Genomic DNA, 18,446 nt, shown 5'->3' on the forward strand with positions numbered 1-18,446 from the left:
TATATTCAGTTTTTCAGCATATGCAGTTATAAATGCAACATATTTTTTTCTTTCTTAGTGGAAATTGTCTAGAACAGATGATATTATAATAGCTGTGATGGTAGAGGATAAGCACCCAGCGGTCCTACAGAGCCCAAGTATTGTCTGTAACAGCTCATGTAAGAAACTTCGTAGTTTTCCTGAATTTGACAAAAATCCTAAAAATTTACATGACATAGTCAACAACAAATTGTGAACCTGAAAGAAACATTTAAAAATTGTCAACAATAAAAATATATTTTAATGAATTATCCTAAAGGAATTATTTTATCTTTTACTTCTATGAAACATTGTATTAATAAGAACCTTGTTACAAGAAGTGGTAATCCAAACAGATGCAGCCAAAAGATGTAGAAAAAAAGTATTATAGGGGCACCTGGGTGGCTCAGTCGTTAAGCGTCTGCCTTCGGCTCAGGTCACGATCCCAAGGTTCTGGGATCGAGTCCCGCATCGGGCTCCCTGCTCTGCGGGAAGCCTGCTTCTCCCTCTCCCACTCCCCCTGCTTGTGTTCCCTCTCTCGCTGTGTCTCTCTCTGTCAAATACATAAAATCTCTAAAAAAAAAAAAAAGAAAAGAAAAAAGTATTATAGAAGTGATTCAGGCCATTAATTAATAAAAATTTTGTGTTGTTTATCTGGATTTCATGATGTCTGTGGTATTTGTTGCTTTTAAGATGTGTAATTTGTTGTGATTCTTTTTCTCATTCTAAATAAATATTCACTTTTGGTAACTAAATTTCGTATTTGTCATTTTGTGTTCTTTTTCTTAAAGAGGGCTCACCAAATTGTATAAGCATGAGGTCACTCAAAGCCTATGTCTGCCCTGGGAGGGCAGAGGAGTACCCTGTCAGTCAGGGCAATTACCGCAAGTCAATACACAAAAGTTCCAGACCATCTTCTTCATATGAAAGCTCTCATTGGCCATATTTTCAGTAGACTACGCCCTCTGCCCTGCTGTGGAGTCACCATCCTTTCTCTCCATCTCCCTTCCTTCTCAGTGGGTGGAAGCCACTTCCCTTTGACTTTGTTTTGTCAACTAATTGATTCAAACCTCAACCCATAAGAGGTTCAAGGCCTATCTTTTATATCCAAGAATCCCATGGAAGAATTTTCTTACCAGAAAAACCACGTTTCTTTCATCTGCACACTTTGAAACAGAATGAGCAGTCTTTGAGGTAGAATTGAAGTAGATACCCAGCTGTTCACTCCACAGTTATCCTCCTGCTTCCATGCCACGGACTTCACACTGGGGCCTGGTTGCCCATCCAAGGTTTATATTTTCTAGTATCCCACTTCCCAGTGTTAGGGTTTCACTCTCACTTTTGCTGCTCTAGCCTGGACCTTTTCTTTGAACGCTAGGTACTTACATCCAACTGCCTATTTAAAATCTCCTTTGGGGGGCTTGGGTGGCTTAGTCAGTTAAGCGTCCCACTCTTGATTTCGACTCAGGTCATGATCTCAGGGTCGTGGGATCGAGCCCCAGGTTGGGCTCCATGCTCAGCAGGGAGTCGGCTTGATATTTTCCCTCTCCTTCCCCCTCTGCCCCTCCCCACAGCTCTGTCTCTAAAATACATAAATACATAAAATCTCCCTTTGGCTGAGATATGCATCCTAATTGAGTTATACCCAATGGAAAGAAAATGAAAATCTTGTGTTTCATTTCTAGACCTGGTCCATATGAGCCCTCTTCCCCCATTTGTGCTCCTCCATGCTTATTTCCCTTTCTGCACTGGAGATGACTTCCAAGGTGACCTTGAAATCCACCTGTCGCAAGCGGCATCAGTCTGGATCTTTGAACAACTATGTGGAGGTAGGCTGTTCTGCCAACCTGTTCACCTGCCTGGTGCTATTACATGATCAAGAAATCATCTGCTAGTGTGTCAAGCCACTGAAATATGGGGCTTTACTTCTTAGAATAGCTAGAATGACCCTAATATGATGGGTTTCTATTTGGTGATGCCAAATTCCTAGATAGGGTTATTTCCTTCTCAAACACCATCTCTATAAGTAGACAAAGGTTCATAGAATATTTATTTTCTCTCTTGATAGAATGAGCCAGAAAGGGATCAATTAATTGGCTAATTATTTATATATTTAATATTATTATTATTCTCTTTAAATAATAATAATTATTATTATACTTATATAAAACGGTTTAAACTAATGTCACTAATGAGTGCTTATTCTGTGCCAAGGCTTTATTATAAGTCCTTTACATGTGCTATGTCACTGAATCCTCCAGTGGTTCCATAATACTCTGCATTTTCCAGATGAAGAAATCGAGGCATAGAGAAATTAAATCAGCATCTTGAGTAGAGTCAGAATGTAAAGCCAGGGGCAAACCCTCACACAACCCAGTACTGAGCCCGGTATACAAAGTTCAGATCAGTATCACATTTACAGACTCGTATTTAGATTGCATGGTGACATGCTCCTGTCCTGTCTCCCTCAAAGCTATATACTCTAATGTGGCTTCTTGGCCCTGGTGGGCTCCTCGGCCATGGATCCTTGGTTTCTCACAATATTTTATTCATGTGTAACACACAGCCCAAGGAGCCTGACTCCCTACCTCGGCAAGGAGAAGGAATGAGCTCATGTCCTTAAGGTCCGTGGAGCTCCTGGGAAAGTGGGGTTAGATAAATAGCTTTATTAGTTATGCCACTCACTCAGCCCCTCAGTCTTCTCAATCTACCAAACTGCACGAATAGGCTACAGTCTCCCCCTGCTCATCTCTCCCACAGGCAGGCTGCCCATTTTAACTTGGACTATGCTTCTGGAACATCAGCAGAGGGGCTGGAGGATGGAGCTGGGATGGCACTGATTTAACAAAGATGAGTGCCACTTGTTGAGCATATTAGTAGGGTTTGGCAGCGCAGGCTGAGCTCATTTCTTGCTGCTGGAGGAGCTTGAGGGACTCGTATTCTCTGCACCAGACCTCTCAGGGCAGGCGCTTTCAGGGAGGAAAAGAAAGTGGTTTCTCCATGTTGTTCTGCCCTTCGAAGGGACCCATTTTACTAGGCCATAGAGTAAAGGCTTAAAAATATCTCTATCAAAATTCACTTGCTCTTAAAGCTTTTTCTTCCTCCCCTTTCTGTTGAATCATGTTAAGGCCCCACAAACACTTACCTCACCAGGCACCAATGGTTCCCACATCCCAAGCCAATGGCCAATTCTGCCTCCTCCCACTCCACTGACCAGCTGCATTCCATACACTCTCTCCTCCTGGAAACACTTCCTTCATGTCACGATTCTGCTCGTCCTCTTCTTTTCTCAATGACCACTTTGTCTCCTTTTCCTGGATTCTTCTCAGATCCATGACCTCTAAATATTAGAGGGCTCCAAGGATTAATGCCCACCCCTATTTTCTCTTCAGTCTAGAATCCCGCCCTAGGTGATCTCATCCAGTACAATGGCTTTAAATGTAATACGTCATCTCTATGCCAATGACTCTCATATTTGCAGCTCTGTTCTTGACTTACTCTCTGAACTCCAGAGTCTTACATCCAGACACCTATCTAACATCTCTCCTTGATTGAGATATGCATCTCAAACCTATCCAAAACTGAACTCTGATCCTCATCTCCAAACTGCTCCACCCACTGTCTTCCTTGTCTCAACATTACGCAAGTTGTTCAGGTCACAGACCTTGGAAGTATTTTGACTCTCTCTCTCTCTCTTTTTACACTCCACATCCAAATTCCACTGGCTCTATCCTGGAAACATCTTCAGAATGCCATAATTTCTCCCCACCTCTGCAACTAGGTGCTAGGTCTGAGTCAGTCTCACCTGGATTATTCCATTAGCCTCCTGGCTCCGCTCAGCCTTCACACTGACCCCCAATGGTCTGTTCCCATCACATCAGCCAGAGGGATTCTTTGAAAACCTAAATTAGATCATACCATTCTTCTGCTAGAAATCCTCCAAAGCCTTCTCAAATCATGCAGAATAAAGCCCAAATTGTGATCTAAGCTTATGATTTGTCCTGCCACCATCTCCCTGACCTCATCTCCCTCTCATTCTTTCCCTCTTGCTACAGTGGCCTCCTTAATAATCCTTAAACATGCCCAGCATGCTCTTGCCTCAGGGCCCTTGACTTATTATTTCCTCTGCCTCAAATGATCTTTCACCAGATGTCCACTGTGCTTATTCCCTCTCTTTATTCTGGCTCTTGCTAGAAAAATCATCTTTTAAGAGAGGACTTCCTTGGTCACCATATCCAATAAAGCATTCTTTCCATCAGTCTATCAATCTCTGTGCTCTTACCCTGCTTTATTTTTCCTTGGCATTTTATGATAACCTGATATATTAAGTACTTATTTAATTTGTTTATTACTTCTTTTCTTGAAATAGAAAATATAACTTCACTTAAAAAGGAGATTTTTCTGCTTTCTACACCACTGTACCTACATAGGAGTCACAACAAATACATGTTGAATTAATAAATGAATTTCTTCCGATTAGTAGAAATTAAAATATGTGTGTGAATGGTGTGTGTGTGTGTGCATGTGTGTGTGTGTGTTGTCAACTGAATCATCAAAGGCTGTGTGCCTGGGAGTCTAGAATTTATTCCCTTCTCAGAAAGTCAATGTCTTTTTCATTTGTACTTTTCCTGCCATCATGGCCCCAAGGAAAGGAGCAGAATAAATGTGTTTCTGGAAGAGAGGATATGATGTAGGGGAGGCTATTGTGGCACAGAAAAAGGAAAGAAAAGCCCACCCCTCTTGGTCCAAAATGACAGTGGGGAAGGGAAGGGAGACAAAAAGATGTAGAGAATATTTCAAACACAAATATGCCAGGCCTACCCCCAGGTCCCCCTCCCACCTCAGTATAAATCACAAAAATTCTGAGTGCAGGAAGTTTATCCTTGTTTCTTATTAGATATTCCAAGAGAAGACCATTTCATAGAGTCATCCCCTACCTTCTCCATACCATCTATGAATCAGTAAAATTGCTGCTATGGCCTGATTAGGAGGGGGGCAGGTTGAAATTAGTGCCCTATAATCAGGTCCCCTACTCTGCTTAGTTTCCTATGCCTTCAAAAATATCTACAAGTTCCAGTTGGCTCTATGGAGAGACACAGATGGAAGGTGATGGTGCTTCTTGCAGGTGAGATTGTTGAAGTGGCTCTGTTGCCACAACCTGCTGAGGAGACTACCTAATCTAAATATCAAATGAAAATTATTTTCAGATGTCAGAGACAAATAGGATGAGCAAAAGTTGAACTGGGACAGTGTCACCTGAGAAGACCACCAGGTCCTTGGTGAGCCAAGAAGGAACAGATCATAAATCTACCAGATTTCAGTAGGAAATGCCAGTGGGGCTAGCAGTGACCAATAGAACAATTAAGCCATCACAACAGAGGCCAACTATGACCCACATGCTAATCCATAATCCTTTTTCCTGATGGTACAAGGATAAGGTGAACTCACACATCCATTTACCTAGAGGTGATATGTGAGATATTTAACAATGATATGACCCAGGTAGTGGCACTGTTCGTAAGATGAGCTGATTACTTTTTCCCTGCCCTGAGGTCACATGGATATTTTCCTATATTGGTTTTGTATAATATAAACTTTATAGTTATTCCTTTCATCTAGATATATTTCATCAATATACTTGGAATTGACTTTTGTGTATGGTGCGAGGTAGGGATCCAATTTAACATTTTCCCCATTATCAACTCATAAAATTTCCAAAAGTTCTTAGGTTTTTCACCATGCAAAGGGTGATATTCCTTGTATTAGAATAGGTTGGTGGGATGTTAGTGGCAATTTGTATAAATGGATTATTTGTAAGTCAGGTGTTTGTCAGCTGGATGCCTATCCCGTTAATGTTCCATGCTTTAACGTTTTAATCTCCAGGATCAAGTTTTAATAGGTTGACAGACTAGGTCAAGTACACTGGCTGATGATGCAACACCAGGGCATATTATTTGTCCAAATTCCTCGATGGAACTAAAATCAAAAATAACTCTGCCTCAGTATATGACACATTTTGCTTTTCACATTACTTTGATAGGAGGCAAGCCCAAGGCAGAAAGGCTATGTATCAGCAAGACTGCAAATGAAATCTCTAAAAGCCTGACACTCTTAGGAATTTCTTTACACTGAGGCCATAGCTTTTGTGACTAAACAATAAGCATTTATTCAGCATCTATGAAATGAATTTTAAGTTTACAAAGCTTTAAAAAAATGGTAAAACCCCTAGTTCTCTGCAATAGGCAAACCAGAAATTCACTTAATTTGTTACTCATCGTTTTGGCCTATAAACTCAAATACTTATTAACGCTGTAAATATGCCTTTTTACTGGCTGTCTGACAGCTCCCATGCTTTCTGTGCTGTCTCCTTAAACATTTATGAGTGTTCATGAATATGCAAATATACAATCTAATGTCTGCAAATGGTTGCAAGTACAAATGCTATGTTAATATTTCATACAGTGATGGGAGCAAATCAACAGTCATAAATTTTGAACAAATATGTTGCCTCATTAATAACTAATGAAGCAGTGCATAGAGCTGAGGATTTGGCATTTAATAGTACAAGTAGTGTTTAAATAGAGCCTTTCAGGCAAGGCCACCACTTCCAAAATTTTCTTTAAGATCTGATCCTTCCAGGGTGGTTTCTGTTTGGAGGTATTTGAGAAGAGAGGGCTTCATAATACTTGTTTTAAAAACTGAAATATCTTTACATGGTAGGAATAAAAATAATTCTGATGACTAATGAATTGTCCTAAAAGTGGACCTTCCTTCTTGCACAAGAAGCATGTTTGATTCGATGTTTCCACTTTCCTGAGAGCTGAAGATATGTCACATCAGCCAAAGAGAGCTTAAATACTCAAAAGAAATGGAGAAATGAAGGCATCAAAGGAGTTTGATGGGTTAACCCCTTGAGCTATTCAGGGGCCTGAAAGAAGTGAAGTGATTTGCCTTTAGTTGCAGGGCCTGTTCCAGTATCCATGGCTTTTGGTTCATGATCTCAATCCTTCCAAACTTCCCCACATTGCCCCCTCTCTGGGGGCACCAATTTCTTAAGGCATCTCATGTCCCAGTGAATCAAATACCAAAGTGCAAACTTGCAATCACTATATGTCTGAGAGATTACGTCACAATGTTAGACTAGAGTAAAATATCAACAACACGCTCAAAAGTCACTTTATATTTCTGGGTGTCAACACAGTCATTTACCAATTGGATTAAGATCTTGTCTATCTCCCCAAATTTGAAAACCCCCAGTGGGCTCTTCCCTGGATGAGACACAAGATGTTTCAGAATTGTTCAGCTTCTCTGAATTAGCATAAAGAGCATCGTGACAGTTTTATGGGCCTATAGGAACAGGATGTGTAGTAGACTGGATAAACTAGGACTGGCTGCATGGTATATCCTGGAAGATTCTCTTCAAAAATAAATTCTTGATGTCAGCCTAATTATCATTTGTGTTCTCTTCATGGAAATCATCACAAGACTTTTAGTAGCAGTAGTACTTTACCATTTCTTGAGTGCTTTTTTATATATTATTTTATTCCATCTTCACAAGTTGCTCCATAAATAGGTATAATTATCCACATTTTACAGATGAAAAACTCCATCTGAGAGAAGTTAAGTCATTTACTAAAAGAGAAGAAAAAAATCTGGTTATCTGAATGTGTGAAAGTTGGGTTTTATTATTATATACAGCTTTATAAAATAGTCTCTTAAAAATATTCTTGACTTTTAAAAATGGGCTCCTTTGCCATTTATGTACCTGCACTAATTTACTTGAGTTTCTTTTATTCAGATTCCATTTTTAGTTAGCCTGATTCTCTTCCTTGCTCAAGTCCCTATCCAGGTAGAAAATAAAGGATTTATGGGTTGGCAGTAATTTTTTTTTTTTTAGTTATACATTTTATGCTCAGTGGTAGTAATCTATTAAAACACCCCTTTGTAAGGATCTCAGTGGTGATGGAACACTTATATGTCTTGGCTATGGTGGTGATTACAGTAGTCTACACATGTGATAGAAGGCATGGAAAGACACACACACATACACACACACATTAGTGCACGGAAGACCAGGGACATCCAAATAAGACTGGTGGATTGTATCAATGCCCATTTCCTGGTTGTGGTATTCTATTACTGTTATGCGAGGTGTTACCATTGAGGGAAACTGAGTAAAAGGTACACGGGATCTCTCTATCATTTCTTACAACTGTATGCTAATCTATAGTCAGCTCAAAAGTAAACTACAGTTTACAAAACCTCAATTAAAATACAATTAAACTATTTTTTAAAAAGCCCTTTCTGGTTAGTTGACATTGAATTGTTCACACAATTCTTTTGGATACTTTGGATCCCGAAGAACATAAAGAGTACTTCAATATTTTTTATTCTCTGACTCTGAAATATGGTACCAATGGAGTGTGGCTGGGTGTGGTGGAGAGGCTGCTGGGGGAAGGTCCCTGGACACTAAGCTGAACCCTTCTATTCTCTAGCAGTGTATTTTGAGCAAGTCACTTCCTGCTTTGAGCTTGTTTTCTCATTTATAGAATTCTATGAGACTAGCATAGAGCTAGCTCTTAGTCCACAGGAGGGCACCTCCTCGCCCTCTCCACCAGCTTTCCAACTTTACCTCACTCATCATGTCCATGGTAGATATGTCTTTTACCTTCCTTCAAAAACATTTTTGATTTAACCTTTCCAAAAACAAATTTTGTATTATGGAAAAATTGAAGCATATGCAAGAAAGACTATTTTAATGATTCCTCAACAGTTATCAACTCAGGGCCAATCTGGTTTTCTCTATACCTCCACCTGTTTCCTTTTCTAGCACCATTTCCCAACCCTCCCCCATACCCTAATCACTTTGAAGCGAATCTACAACATCATAGCATTTCATCTGTAAATATTTTAGAATGTGTTTCTGAAAGAAACAAGCACAAACACATCACCACAACACTATTACCATATCTAAAACATTAACAATTCCTTAATATCATCAAATATTCAGTGTTCAAATTTCCCTGATGTCTCATGATTTTTTAAAATAGACTGTTCAAATCATTATCCGAATGAGATCACAGCAGATAGTTCTAAAGTGTGTTTTTCTTCTGCTAACCCAGCAATGGCCCCGAGTCTCTCTCAACCCAGCACTCCAAACCAGACTGACTCCACGGGTCAAAGTAGGGGAACTGAAACTATTATGCGTTCCCTGGACTAGAGTTCTGATATGTCCACTTAAACCAATGGTTTCTAACTGATCTTTAAGTCACCACTGAGTAGCTGATAAAAAGCTGAGCTAAGTGGGGCACCTGGGTGGCTGAGTCGGTTAAGTGTCTGCCTTTTCCTCCGGTCAAGATCCCGGTCAAGATCCCAGGGTCCTGGGGTGGAGCCTGAAGAGCCCTGAGGCCAGCTCCCTGCTCAGCGGGAAGCCTGCTTCTCCCTTCTCCCTCTGCCCCTCACCCCTGCTTGTGCTCTCTTTCGCTAGCTCTCTATCTCAAATAAATAAATAAAACTTTTTTAAAAAAAAGCTAAGTGTTTTTTTTGCCTGTAATTAATCTTTAATTTTTTCAAAAACATTAAAATTTCATAAAAATATAAAATATGTATTTTATATGATTTTACATATTTTATTTATAATATATTTTGAAAATAAGTCATATTTGAAATTTAGGCTTCTATGCAAGTGGTTAAGATGAGGGTAGTTCGGGTCCAGCTGACCTGGGCTTAAATCAAAGCATCATTACTTACCAGCTCCATGACTTAAAACATGTTTTGATCCTCTTGAGCTTCAGCTACTTCATCTATTATATGGAGATGAAAGAATATGTATCTCAAAGGACTGTGTGAAGATCAAATGAACTAATTTAAGTAATTGATAGTAATTATAAGCAATTAATAATAATGAAAAATAATTGGCCTAATAACCAACAAGGTGTATTTATAAATTATATTTACTATTTTAGTAACTCTCTTACTTTAGAACATTGCCATAACATCATTTTTGGAATCCAGAATTCTGGGAATCTCCACTTGTCTGAAGGTCTGACTTCTGGAAACCTTAATCATTCTGAACACAGCCATTGTCCTGAAAATAATGAGAGGGGTGTAAAAAAGAAGTTGACTTGCAAGGAAAACAAGTTTTCCAAGATTAAAAATGGAGCTCCCCTTACCTTGAGAACTGTTGGAACTGCTGATCAGAGAGAGGCCAAAAATGGCGTCTCAGGGCCGTTCAGAGTGGGGACAAATGGGGCTCCTACCTCCTCTGAGGGCATCTCTGTGTCACAGAAGAACAAGGAAATGATGTTCCAAGGATAACCCAAGGACATATTAAAAACATATTCAAAAACACTGAAAAAGAAGTGAATTGTCTATTACTCTTAGAACTAGAGAGTAAGCTGTAAAGTAGTTCTTCACTTAGGATAAACACACACACACACACACACACACACACATACACACACACACACAGTGAAGCAACACTTCTCATATAGATAATCAATCTGTTTCAGAGTGCTTCAGAAACCTTCTGCATTCCTGCCCCCCCCACCCCCTCTGCCACACTTTCTGGCACTTTGCCAGCAGCAGGATCCACACTACACAGAATTGGGTGCTCTGGTGGGACCTGCAAAGGTAAGGTTTTGGCCCACATTCTGAGCTTCTGTCTTTATGTCCTATTAAGAGCACTGTCCTTTTTAAATGTGGCCACTCAGCATCTTCTGTAGTTTTCCACTTCCAAAATCCTCCAGGGTAGAATCGAATGGAGTCATGCTTGGCCCATTGGCAGAGCAAAGTTATGAAAGAAAGAAAACAACACTGAGCCAGGAGAGGGCAGGAAATCCTTCCAGCGCCAAGAACATGGCTTAGTCACATAAGCCCAAAAACTGAGTCTGGGCAAATGGGTCTCATTACGCCTGAGAGGAGTACAACAGAAAAGAGACGGAGTTTGGTGAACTTAAGACCAAACCCCCCTCTTGGACCTGAAATTGCCCAGGAATCTTGAAAACAGATTGTGTTTGGAAAGCAGGGTATCTAAGCCAAGAGCTGCCTGAACCAGCCCAGGCCAGGGAGCCAGCCAATCTGTACAGGATTTTTTTCCTCCCCTCTAATGATGTTGTTTGGGACTCTGGACTGACATAAGGCCTGGTGGGTGGCAATGAGAGATGGAGGACGGGAGAGTTTTGGGATTTTTCACATCAGAGTGAGAAAGAACAAACTGTGGCCACCAAAGGTAGTGAGTGAATAGAGGACAGTAACATTTCCAGAAGGCGCAGACCGGCCATTTCCCCGGATGTTGGAAACGGGGTGGGGGAGTGTGTTTAGAATCACCAGGGACCCTTATGAAACCACAGGACTGATTGCCACTGGTGAAGACCTTTTTCATCTCTGCCCTTCAATAGGATGAATCCTTATTTTGAAATTGTAGACCCCTGACCCCCCCTCCCCTACTTGCCCCCAAAGTTTTCCCAGCCTTACCATTATGCCTAAAGCTTAAACTACCAGAGAAGAAAAAATAAGAGTAGGAAACAATCACCAAAAAGAGCATCTCCTTTCCCTTTGATTCTTCCTTCTGTTTCAAACCTCTTCACTTCCACAATGGGTCTCCAATTAATCCTTTCTCAATTATTCTCTGAATTGCTCAAATCTTTCCTTAACTGTGGAGGATTAACTTATTCCTGCCCTGGAAATCTGAGGAAGTTTTTTTACTGCTAGACTAAACCTGTGTATATTTTACAAGAGGTATTTTCTTCCTTCATAAATTAAGCAAAATAAACCAAACAACCACAGTACAAAATGATTAGAATAGAAAGTCTGAAAATTATCCCTAAGTTCGTAACCAGACAGCAGATAAGGAGGAATTTCCTAAGGGAAAACTATCCAGAGGGCATACACTGTTGTTTTATAAACCAGATGGTGCCTTTTGGGGCCAAGAAGGCCCAATTTACTCTGCGGTAGCTGAACTTACTATGAAGTATATTAGTGACCTAAAAAAAAGAAATAAAGAAGTAGATGCAACTTACAGGGTGTTTAACTGAAAATGAAAGAATCCAGAACAACATGTGAAGATTCATCTGCCTGCCTAACATGCCTTGATGCCCCCCTTCCTTCCAGCCAGGAATGCCCTCCCCCTTCACTTTTTCCTGCTGCTTCTCCCACCGGCCATCCCATGCAGGATGACAAAGCCTTTTCCAAATGCGGAATCTGACTGACCAGGGTTGGAGAACTGACTCCTCTGCTAACGAGGCTTTCTCCGTGGCTCGAGTTACTTATACTCCCTGCACCCGTTGCCTCGTTTGTAAAATGGGATTAAAAAGGACTCCCTGAATGGGTAATTATAATTGTTAAATTGGAACATAGTAAGTGACTGGCTAATAGTAACTATTATTATTTATAGCAATGATCTCATTAAGACAGATTATTTAGCACCTAATACCAACTCAGGGGTGATGTTCAAAATATTTAATATAAGCCAGGGTGTGGGCCCCATCCCAGCAGAGCCAAGTTGCCCCAGTCCCTGGGCAGAGGTCCCTGCTGTGCCCAGCACTAGCTCCTCGGTTGCTAGATTGTGGTGCCAGGGGTTGGGGGGCCTTAGGGGAGATTTCAAGGGGTCTGAGTAGCAAGTGGAGATCTCAGTGGAGTTCTTAAATCACCCAAAGAAGAAGTATTGCAATGTTTTTATTGCAAGGACCCCTGTAGCAGTGAAAATAGATAAAATATTAATCCTGCATATGCCTTGTACTACTCCTTTTTATGTTATCTGCACATGACTTATATTCTCAAAGAGATTACAAACTAATAATCGAATATGAAATGAATCTTGTGCTTCTCACTCTCCAAATGATAGAACCAACTATCAGAGTTGTTCAGGAAACACTTACCGATTGTTCGTTAAATAGAAGACATTATTATATATTATTTCTATGAAGCACTCATATTTTGACGATTTTTTTAAAGGGATTTATGGTGGCTTAATACACAGGACGATGGGTGCCTTGCAATCACATTAGGTCAAGGGTAACAGCACAAGATCCCACTAATAAGATGTGGTGCACCAAGCCGTGGTTGGTCTACAACAGAGCCCAGAGCTTTGTGACAACCAAAGCAAAAAGGGAAGCTAATTTGGTGCACAGATCCAATTATTTAATAAAAGGAAGCACTCAAGTGCGCAAATAGTTCCCTCTAAGAGGAAATTGTTGTCCTGGTGATTATGTGTGCATTGTCTTTGAGAGCTGGCCTTCCTTTCCCTTTCCATGTTTGCTCCTGAGCTCCTGACCCTCATCACCCATGCACTCTATGTCACAGCTGCTCCAGAAGTCTTGATGTGGTCTTACCACTCCATGGCCTTCCACCCTTTGGAGTTTTTGCAGGGTTGGTCCCTATGCCTGGAATTCTTGTTCCTCATTTTCTTCTTCCGTCATACAGCTCAAATTCACCCCCTCTTTGACACCTGTCCCCCCTTCTCATCACATCCACAAACAAGGCCACTTATACCCATTATACTCATTGTAGGTCAATGGTCCATTCAGGAAATATATTCCTTCTGCTTTCTACCCCCAACTTCAAATCTTTGTGTTTCTATCTGGTTTCAATTTCAGTGCCTGGCATCTGGAGTCTTTTTCTCTTTTAGACGGAAATTCATGTAAAGAGTCTGCTGGCTTTTGATTTTGCTTCTCCCCAAGGAGAAGGTAGCCTTTTGGATTATTCCTCTTTGTAAAACATACTGCTTCTCCAAGAGGGCATCAGCTTACCCTTATGTGAATTAGCAAAAGTTGCCTAGAGGGAATAGCCAATTTAGAGACCTTAGGGTTGCATGGTTCCATGTCTTCCTTTCTTTCAAGCAGACAGCACTCCCTGCCAGGGCACATGGCTAAGGGTGTGTAGTGAAGCAGGAGTCTTTGTGTGCTGCAAAAACTTCACATCCCTGGATAAAGCTCCAAGTTCCAGATTCCTGGGGCAACTCCTCAGTCTAGGCTCACAATGGGAAGTGATACTTACAAAGCCATCCTAGTTCCTCCAAGAGAAATCTCTCATTCCTCTGAGCTTAGATAATGTTCTATTAGACATGCAACTCCATAATGTGAATCTTCACTTACATGTCTAACTTCCAGGATAATGAGACCTGAGTCATCTGTATATTTCTAGAGCCTTTCATTTACCTACCACTGCTCTGAAATTTTCTTTTAGATGAATCCGTGAATGAATATACAGCAGAAAGTTTTCATGGATGCTCACCATTTTCTTGATGAGCTCCATTTCACTGATAATAGTCAACAGAACTGCAGTTATGGTTAAAGTGTTTCTGTTCACCAGGCAAAATGTTATATCTGGAGGCTCTGGACAGACTTTTTTGGGGGAGTAGAAGCTGGAGTCAAGTCTAGATAGGATATCAGTTGATTGTTGGGTCAAATTTTGTTAAAAGGTAGAGAACGTCTCTTTATTAACAAGTTAATTAGAAATAAATAGCTGTGCAAGGTTGGGGTATACATCTTAGGGAAGGATTTTAAAAACTGCAGGTTAACTTTTCTTCTTCTTCCTGTGACTTACGTCATGTCTCCAATGCTCTCCAAAATGGCAGAGCTATAAGGCCAGAGAAGTTGCTCACACAGGGCCAAACTTTGAACAGAAGTGGTGCCCAAGTCTGCAGATATTATGTGCCCCAACAGCTAGGTCAAGGCCCATTCCCTTGGACATCTGAATGTCTATCTGTTAAAAAGTATTGCTTCCTTTGAGAGAAAGTTCTCTTGATAACTTTTCTAGGCTTTATCAACCAAAGGAAAGGGGAAAGTCAGTCTTGCAGATTGCCTAGATGAGGTACATTTCAATTTATTATCAGTCTAAAACCTTCTCCCAGAAGGTAGCCAGACTTGAGTGTTTTGAACCACAGAAGCCATTACATGTTCAGAGAGCTCTTCTCTCTGATTTGATCCTCCTGATCTACCAGTTTCTCCATCCCAGTTTTTTAAACAGTTAGACTAAGAGAGTGCATATTTAGTGGGGAAATTATCATTTGTAATCTTCACTTCTTCATCCTTGGGAGTAGTAAACAGAGAAGAGATAATAATTAAATAAGAATAACTAGTAATCTCTGTAGGAAAATTTTCATTTGAAGTGAAAGTAAAGTTGGTCCTAAACATTTCTCAATGACCAAAATGGTGTCTGACACATAGCATGAAATACATATGTGAAAGAATAAACCTGATGGGCTACGACTGAACAGTACTGAACTGTGATTATCAAATAATGGGACCCAATGACTAGCTTTAAAAAAGTAGCCTATAAAAATTAAATTCTCCCTTTTAGGTCTTATGATGATTATGCATCAGTAAATCCCTACCTCACGTTTTTGAGCCTTATGATTTCTGAGTATAAGAGATTCCAAATCCAGATTAACCTTCTGATGAATTCTCAGGCTTTTTATTGGTAGAATTATGCAAAAGGAGAAATCATAATAATGATAATGACGTCTACACTTGAGTTCTTATTGTGCACTTGTCCCTGTATAGCCCTGAAATACAGGTTTGAGTATCCACTTTTTTGTGTGAGGCTAATTCAGAGTTAGTGGCTGAATCTTAATTTTAATCTATATATATGTGGAACACAAAACCTGTGCTCTTTCCTCAGTATTTGCACCAACCAGACAGACGTCTCCTTTGAATGAGTCAAATGAAGATTGACAGTCATAAACTTAGAGTTTGCAATCCAGGTGTCTTAGACACTTTCCTACTGTTATTAACTAAAATCACTGTCATCAGCCCACCCTTACATCTACCAAAGGTACATTGTCCAGTCACAGAACAAGAAAAAGACCACAACCATCACAACAAAAAAGCCCCTGACACCTTAAAATTCTGAGAGGAAATTTGTCTCTTAAAACACAGATCTCTTATGAACAAATAGTGTTAAAGCTCATAAGGAATATGATCAAATTAGGATATTTTCCTTTAATTCTTTATCCTGCTTCATCCAAGAAAAAGCTTCGTTATGGAGTTTCTTCCATGCAGTCCTCAGGATCAAAACAAAATGCAATTATCTATCTTTGAAATTTAAAATTGAATGGTTCTATGACTGCTGGTTACCCAATACCACTTGAGCAGAACAGGTTTAGACAGTCATGACTCACCAATTTTCTCATGAAGGCAAAAGTTGATAAAGAACCTGCTGACTGTAAAGGGAATTGGCTTCTACAACTGGTGAGCACAGAACCTGATGTGGCTAGATCAGCAGGAGAGGGATTTTGATGGCATCACACTGTAGGCCCTGAAGACAGAACTATTAAATCAGGAGGGTGTCAACTGGCAAAATTTATAGATGATATACAGTACCCAGTGGATTACTCACATTCAGATGTTGCTTAATGAAGAAGTTTGATGAAAAAAATTACAAGATTTAGTAAATAAGTTTTAAGCAAGGATGAGTCCAGGTTTCCCACCATGGACAATTGGATGGGTAGTGCCAATAATCCTAGATGATAGAGCATTCATTAATGGTGAAATGAATAAAATAAAATAAATTGAAAGCTTACTCTTTAGAACAAATAAAAACAAAATTAGGCATGTACAATAGAAACATATCATTAAGGTCTTTATCTAAATCAGAAATAACTAAAATAATTGAACCACGAGTAAATGATTAATGTGAGTTTTAATGCCAGAGGTATCTCTTTAGGATAATGGAAGGAAAAAAAACCTTCTTATCCTTCAGCAGATGCCATGCTGAGCCATGTGCAATTTTTATGATCTCTTGTGCAAACAGACCGAACAGCATGGCTCCAGCAATTGGCTAATACTACTACTAGGAAACCACATTTGTAACTCTTAGAAGTTCCCCTAACATCAGCTCAGGTTGCAATTTAAAGATAAAACCTTTTAGAATCCCTTTATGCCTGTTGACATTCCCTTGTTAGGTTGTTTGTTTGCTTTATAGATATTTTAGGATTTTGTGAAGGAAAATGACCTTAATCAATCAAAACGGTAAGTACGGTAAGTATTGGGGTTGGAAGAACCTAAGTGTTCTTTGAACTTCTGTGTGTCTAGTACTGAAGGACATTAATCTTTATAACCCTCAAAATATTTATTTTCAGCGCCACATATTTTAACATTGATCATTCGCTCTTCTTAAAGTGTTATTTGTTGGGTTTCTCCTGGTGAAACTCTAAGCTTTCTCAGCCTCCCCTTTCTGTCTGTCATATTCCTTAGAGCAAAGAATGAGACAAGCAAATTGTGGAATTGGTACCATTTACAGCTTAACACCGTTTAGAAAAATGGGAAAGATTTTCAGCAGTGTGTTTCAGAAAAAGTCATCAAAGGAAGAAAAAGAGAAAAGAGAGAAGAAAGTATAAAGATACAAGAGGTTGCCAATTGAAGCATGAATTTTGAAGAGCAGGGGAAAAAAGTATTCAAATGTTCATATATCATAATATTAAGAGGGAAAATTGTAACTCTGAAAGGAGTTTAGTAAAAGGGAGCTTTTAAAAAGGACTATAAACTGCTGATGAAAAGGAATTTGGAAGGAAGTCTTGGGTACCAATCGTTTCTTCTAAAATAAGAGACGGAGCTTGTATATTTGTATTGCAAAAATATTTATGGTAAAAAGTGTCCCCAGGAAACTTCATAAATAGGAAATGGGTAAAGTATGACTGTGTGCTTTTAAAATGTGTATATTTAAAGCAATATGAGTTTTAAACAAGACAGTTGCCCCAGGCAATTCTTGAGACTATGCCTCTATTGCAAATATCAAGTGGTAGATAAAAGCAATTATCGGGGAAATCATGTGTCTTTTATTAATAGAGCATAAACCTTTAGGGCAAGTCTTTGTAGAGTCAGAGTATATAGTCATTGCCTTGTCCCCGTGTGGTTTAGAGGGAGTCAAAAGACTTCATCTACCCCCAAACATCTCCCTTATTGAATTGGAATCAACACCCCTGAGGACCACTCTTTTTAATCAAAATATATTTAGAGAACTCCTGCTAGAATGCACATCTGCTAACCAGGAGGGAAATACAACAATACAAGATTACCTGTTACTGCATTAACTTGATCTGATAAAAACTTGAGGTAGCCTGAAAATCTGGGTGCTGAATCCAGAGGGTCTAGTGCCAGGATAAAACGATTTTACAAGAAAGGGTATTTACAAAGTTACAGACCTGAGGGAACCACTCAGAGAGGAAAAAGCTTGGATCCTATACCTCAGATGGGGCTTCAGTAGGACATAGAACATCTGGGGAAAACAGCCCAGTAGAAGGATGCAGGGTGATAAATACAAATTTTGTCTTTTTAATAATCTTCTCTAGGAGTGTCCCTGCTAGACTTTCTGGAAGTCGATTCTAAGCCTATTCAGTATAAAACAAGTTTTGAAATAGTTTGTCTGTCTTGGTCCTCATCCAAATGTACCCTATTACTGTGGCATCATGAAGGCTTTGAAGTAGTTCT

General features: G+C 39.7%; 1 long non-coding RNA gene across 1 annotated transcript in view; it reads right to left on the reverse strand.

The window, feature by feature from the left end:
• Window positions 1-6,909: 6,909 nt before the first annotated feature.
• LOC115936931 (uncharacterized) overlaps window positions 6,910-18,446 on the reverse strand; it is a 414,283-nt gene continuing 402,746 nt past the window's right edge. Inside the window, exons 5-8 of the long non-coding RNA XR_014139578.1 lie at window positions 10,191-10,294; window positions 9,996-10,105; window positions 9,769-9,859; window positions 6,910-7,650 (exon numbers count right to left, since the gene is read on the reverse strand). This is a non-coding gene — a long non-coding RNA (uncharacterized LOC115936931). The remainder of the gene's footprint in view (window positions 7,651-9,768; window positions 9,860-9,995; window positions 10,106-10,190; window positions 10,295-18,446) is intronic.

Source organism: Leptonychotes weddellii, chromosome 13 (genome assembly GCF_054177405.1).
Source record: "Leptonychotes weddellii isolate Sample4059 chromosome 13, ASM5417740v2, whole genome shotgun sequence".
Lineage (NCBI taxonomy): Eukaryota > Metazoa > Chordata > Mammalia > Carnivora > Phocidae > Leptonychotes > Leptonychotes weddellii.